The following is a 6,431-nucleotide window of genomic DNA, read 5'->3' as shown; positions in this document are numbered from 1 at the left end:
CCCATAATTTTTTAAAGGGAAACATACGGGCTTTATCTTTAAACTACTTGTAAATTAAGTATACAGAGGAAATTATTAATTTATTATAGCTGAGACTAAGTCTAGGGAATTCAGGACTTGGGGGAAATTACACTGCCTATGTGTTCTGTGCTTTTTTACTCTTCCTCCCACCACGTAAAAGAATAAATTATGTGGAGTTTAATCAGGTTAAAATAAGCAATCGAGGGGAGCACCGGTGGGGAAAGAAGAGAAAGGAAAGAGGGTTTGAGAGATAAGGGAACAAGAGAGACAGGAAGGCATGGCTTTGACACGAAACTGTGAGGCCTCGTTATAGGTTGATTTTATTTATATGAGTCTGTTACTGCCTAAAGTCCTTTCTTAGCAACAGTTTACTATGCCACGTCCCTTTTCCTATTTTACTACCTTTGCGACTCCAACTCTTGGTGTCTATAACAGCTTGGGCTCTGCATTGTTCAAGGTGGTCATTTTGGTGTGATTTACTGAGAAACAGCTCTGTGCACAAGCATTCTCTTTCCTAATAAGCGTGGCTTATTTCCAGGGCTGCCTCTTACTGTCGCCAATCACAGATCATGCTGATGGTTAAGACAATGAATTATATTTTAATGAGGTAGGGATCAAGAAACCCTGTTTCTGGCTGTGCTATCTTAGACGAATCATTTAACCCTTGTGCTTTAGTTTCCTCTTATTAAAATGAAGAGCTTGGACCACATACCACTCATTTTCTATATATGTAATAGTTACCCTTTATTAGTAAGGCAGGTTATTTGTTAGAGGCTGGTATTTCCACTGAGAGCTAGGCTGATGAGAATAATATATAACTTTGAGTACACTAAGAGATTCAGTGACTGCTCTTATTGTGAAGAGAAGTAAAATATATTTGTTAGAAGTTGATGCGTCCATTTTGAAGTAGGCAGATAAGAATACTTAACCATCATGGACTCATTTAAACTCAATTCAGAGTTAATATATTTTAATTTTACTCTACTGTTATTTTTGTTATTTATATAAGGCATTTATGAAATTAGTACCCAAAATCAGCTAACCTCTTTAGATCATTGTTTTTGATAGATAATAAAGTTCTAAGTTATTTTCTTAAAATTTAAGAAAATTAATGATTAAGGCTCCATTTCTGTTAATATATTTCAACTATGGTAAGAGAAATACAAAAAGTTAAACACAAATTAATCCATATACATCTGAAGATAATTTCTTCTTATTTAGATCATATTTGTGAATTAGAAATGGCAGATCAGATCTGTAGGTTTGTAGGTTCCAAATTTGGACTAAGCAAACTGCCGGTTAATTTTTATGTGTGAACTTGACTGCACCAAGGGATGCACAGATTAAGTGGTGAGACATTATTTCTGGGTGTGTCCGTGGGGTGTTTTCAAAAGAGATCAGCATTTCCATTAGTAGATTGAGTAAAGAAAATTGCCCTCACCAATGTGGATGGGCATTAACCAGTATGTTGAAAACCCAAACAGAACAAAAAGATGGAGGAAGGGTGAACTCACTCTCTCCTCTTGTGGTAGGACATCCATCTCCTCTGCCTCAGGCATCTGAACTCTTGCTTCTCTGGTCTTTGGATTCCAGGCCTTGCATCAGCAACCTTTCCTCCCAGCCCTGTTCTCAGGCCTTTGGATTCAGATTGGGAGTTACACTATTGGCTCCCCTGTTTCTCAGGGGACTGAAGCTAAATTGCCCCACTGACTTTCCTGTTTCTCCAGCTTCCAGATGTCATATTGTGGGACTTCCCAGCTCTCATAATCACATGAGCCAATTCTCATAATAAATCCCCTCATGGCCTATTGGTTCTGTTTCTCTGGAGAACCCTGACTAATCCATGTACATTTGTACTTCTCCTTCTCCTCCAATCCTATAAAAGGACACTACAGATACAGTAAAGGAATGAATTCCTATCATTGTAAAGAAAAGCAAGAACCCCACCGTGGATACCAAAGACTTAGATAAAACTTTTGAAGATGGAAGCTAGGTTTGTTTCTAGTGAATTAATCACAGCTGAAGAAGTTGCACTTGAAAACAGACACAAGAAAAGACAGATTAGGTGGGACCCAATCTGCTCTGTGGAATCTGGGAGAAGCTTGAAGTGCGGAGTCAACAGATAAAGAACCAGAATGGGCTGTGTTTCTGTTTTCAGAGTATTTAACTAAATGACTGTCTGTAAACAGCTGGACCAACAGGAATCACTAACATATATACCCCTACAACTAAACATAGAGAGTACCCTTAGGATAAAAACAGGAACTTGCTGTCCAAAGAAACCAAAAGATTTGCTAGAGTTCCAAGTGCCCCAAATAAAACCACTATATTTTTAGTCAACCCTTACAGATAATGGTGAAGGAAATTCGTGATAGCTATCTAGGCTAATCAACCCAATCATTCATAAATTTGAATTAACAACCAAAGATCACTAACATTTGGGGAAAATTAACAGGGCATTTGAGATCTAATGTAAAATAACAAAACAAGTGACCCAGAGGGAAGAGCTAATTCAAGATATTTAAAAAATATATTCTAAGCATGATCATTAAAAATATTTTAGTTTATATTAAATAAAAAACCTGGAACAAGATGATTAAAAAATGAGCATCAGAAAATAAGAGAGTACTTGGAAAGTAAAAATAGGATTGCCAAGTTTTAAGAAAACCAATGAAAGACCTAAAAGCTAAAGTCAAGGAAAACTTCCAGACAGATTTTTCTATCTTATCAAAGATAGAAAATATGACTGATAAATTAAGAGACATATGAGATCAATTCAAGAGCATTAATAAAATTCCAGGAAGGGAGAACAGAGGTAAAAGAAAAAAGAGAAGAGAAAAAAAGAGAAGGGAGTTAATAATAATAACCAAAGAAATAATAGAAGAAAATCTCTCCAAGCAGAATACATTGTAACAAGACTGGAATGTAGCCATATCCTCCTGGAATTTTACAAGAATGACCAAGAGTGCTTAGGAGCTTTCTGAAAGAAACAAAACAATGGGTTAGAAGACATAGAACGCATGCTTTCAAAGTACTCAGAGACAGAGACTTTCGTATTCTGATTTTGATCGTACTGATTGTCATATCCATTACTAAGCTTGTCACTCTTAAAACCACCTATATTTTCTCATGTGTATATTTTCTCACCTGAAAAATTAGATGGCTTTTAGACTTACTAACTTCCAGGCCAAAAAGTTTCTTCATGTAGAATAATACATACACATTAAAACAAGAAGCTTGCCTTTTGGCTTTCCCTTTGCTGTGACAATGGGTACAGTCATCATCTGTGGTGTATGTATCTTGCTCTGTAAACCTATATCTTTCTCTTGCTCTATAATCCTATCTTTCTCTCTTCAATAAACCTCATTTTAATGCTAGCCTTAAGAAAAAAACAAAACAAAATAAGAAGCCTAGTATTTATTATTACAAAATTATGTGACTATATTTTTCTTCATTTTCCAAAACTTTTATTGAATGGAGTGTACACATATTCCTTAAAAATTTGTTCTGCTCATTGGTATAAACCATTCCAAATGAACAAAATAAAGAAGACATACAGGTTCACTTTCTGCTAATTATGGACTTTAAACAAAGTCTCTAGGCACAACTGAACATGTAAGTCTCAGCCAATGACAAAATGCAAGGGTTTGATGTCTTAAGTAACTTTTCTCCTATTAATATTCAGCAAAGCTCAATAGTCAAGAAAGTAAGGGAAATCCTGGGGGGGGGCAGAGATAAAAGGATAAGAAAACACAAATCCAGAGAGGTAAGTATGCACTAAAGCAGCTATCTTGAAGGCATTTACTGCTTTCTCTAGACTAGGGGAATACAACAGCTGCAACCTAAGGTCTCATGCAAGGTGGAAAGTCAGATCAGAGACTCCACATAAAGTGGAAACTTTCAAAGGAGACTCTACAGCAGATAAACTAGAAAATGTTCTATAAGGGATATACATATACTAAAATATTTTTCATTGTTTACCTGAAATTCAAATTTCACTGGGGTCCTGTATTTTTATGTGTTAAATCTTGCATCCCACCCCATAAGTAAAAAAGTAATGAAACTTGTCTGCCTTAGCATTGGCTCTGATTGGAGCATGTTGGTAGTAAGAGTTTCCCTGAAAATTCTTGATAAAGCAGGTCCTCTTATGATTTTAAGGCATGAATTCATACTACCTATGTACTCCTAGGTACCTGGAAAGAGCAAATGTCTATCCATGAGGAAGGATCCAACTCAAACACAGGCTTCAAGGAATAACAAAAGAAAAATTTATAACAAATATTAACTCACAATCAGAAAACACAAAACACATGAGGAAACAAGCACCCAAATTAGTGAAATAATAAATAATAGGATCAGACTTGCAAAGACTAAAGGTGTTTAACTTTCAGATTTGGAATATAAAATGATTAAGCATAATTTGCTTAGGTAAATAAAAGAGGATAGCAGATGACTGAGTAGAAAACAAAAGACCTGAAAAAATAACCAGTTATAAAAAGTTATACAGAACTTCTAGAAAAAAGGCTTCTATAATTGAAATCATTATCGGCTATGCAATAGGCACAGTTAAAGAGAGATAGAGGGACAGAAAATGTGAAAGGGAGATTAAGAGACATAGAATTAGAATAATACCCACATAATTGGAATCCCAGAAGGAAGTAAGGAAAAGGTTGGGCAAGGCAATACCTAAATTTTCAAGAATTAAACAATGACTCAAATAATAGATTCAAGAAAGTCAAGGAGAAAAAACAAAATGAAAGGAGGCCAAAACAGACCCCTTTTTCTCCTAGATCATCCTTCCTTTCTGAGGGTCCCAGAATATCATACTCATCTATAGAAATACAGATTTAAGCTTTTTAATAACAGTTAATATGGTCCCTAAACAGTATTAGCAATTAGATTCACATAATAAAGTTACACTAATTTTTGCTTTTTAGTTCCATATTTTATTTTATTTTAAGCTGATTTTTGTTAATGGTGATCTAAAAAGTTTTAAAAATTTACCATATCTTCCCAATTATGTACAAATCATATATGTAGACTTAGATGGCAAATAAATACATTTTAATATAAGGCAAGTTTATTAGTACTTACTCAGCAAAGGAGAAGAATGTTTCTCTTCATCTGTTGACTATAGTGGTCATATAAACATTAGAAATAGTAATTTTTGTAGTTTTAGGTGTTTGCTCTTTCATCAAGAGAACATTATTTTCCACTTGTATCGCATAGGCTACCATAATAGTGATGATGATAGCTAACTAGAAAAGGAATTAGCAAGCTTTTTCTGTTAAGGGCCAGATAGTAAATATTTTAGACTTTGTAGCCATATGTTCTTTGTCTCAACTATTCAACTCTGCTGTTGTAGTTGGATAGTAGCATAGACAATATGTAAATAAGTGAGCATGATCATGTTCCAATAAAACTTTATTTAGAAAAACAGGTGGCCAGGATCAAGACCCTGACCGAGTAGTTTGCTTGACCCTGAATTAAATTATTGGGAATATTTGAATTTCAGATAATTGTATCTAGGTGTTATCCTTCTTTAACTCTGGTTTTAAATTGTATTAGCCTTTAAAATGTATAATAAATTAGTATAAAAATAAAGATATGTTAGATTTATTTTAGTATTCAAAAAAATTCACCCATATTATGTATGTTTGCTAAAGCCTTATAACATTTTCTGTTTGAACAATAGTATAATTAATATCTACTTTTTAGTAATCGTGTTAGATTTTGCTATACAACAAATCACCTCCACAATGTAGTTGTTTAAAGCAGCGACCAATCATTTGCTCACAACTCTGTGGGTCAGCAGTTCGGGTGGTCTTTGCTCCACACAGGGCCAGCTGAGCTTGCTCTGTGAGTGTGGGCCTCATCTGGAGAAGCCGGGCCCTCTCTCCACGTGCTTTTTCATCCCCTAGGGGACTCATAAGAGTAACTGCGTTTCCAGCAGCAGCAAGAGCAGGCCAGCCATTGTGTGCAAGTGTGTTTCAAGCCTCTGCTTGCATCCTCTATGTTAATATCCCATCAGCCAAAGCAAGTCACATGGCCGAGTCCAGATTTAAAGAGTGGAAAAATAAACTCAGCCTCCTGATAGGAGAGGTCCCAAAGTCATGTTGCAAAGGGGCATGCTTACAGATAGAAAGAATTGATAGCCGTTGTTTGATTTTTTGCTGTCAACAAGAGAGTGGAGCACCTCCCAAACTGAAAAAGGCTGAGGGAGGAGCAGGGGCAGCCCAAGGAGCAGGTTCTGCAGCTGAGCGGGGATCACTCAATCATCACTAAACCTTCACTGAGGACACAGAGCCCCTGAGGGGCTCACAATCTGTTCCTGGGATGTCCTTGGAACCGTGTCCTTTGTTTTCTCCCACTCCAGATCCATTTCAGTGTCAGCCATTTAGAATATATAA

This window comes from Lemur catta, chromosome 1 (genome assembly GCF_020740605.2).
Source record: "Lemur catta isolate mLemCat1 chromosome 1, mLemCat1.pri, whole genome shotgun sequence".
Taxonomy (NCBI): Eukaryota; Metazoa; Chordata; class Mammalia; order Primates; family Lemuridae; genus Lemur; species Lemur catta.
The sequence above is the reverse complement of the archived record's forward strand: the minus strand, read 5'-3'. Positions refer to the sequence as shown.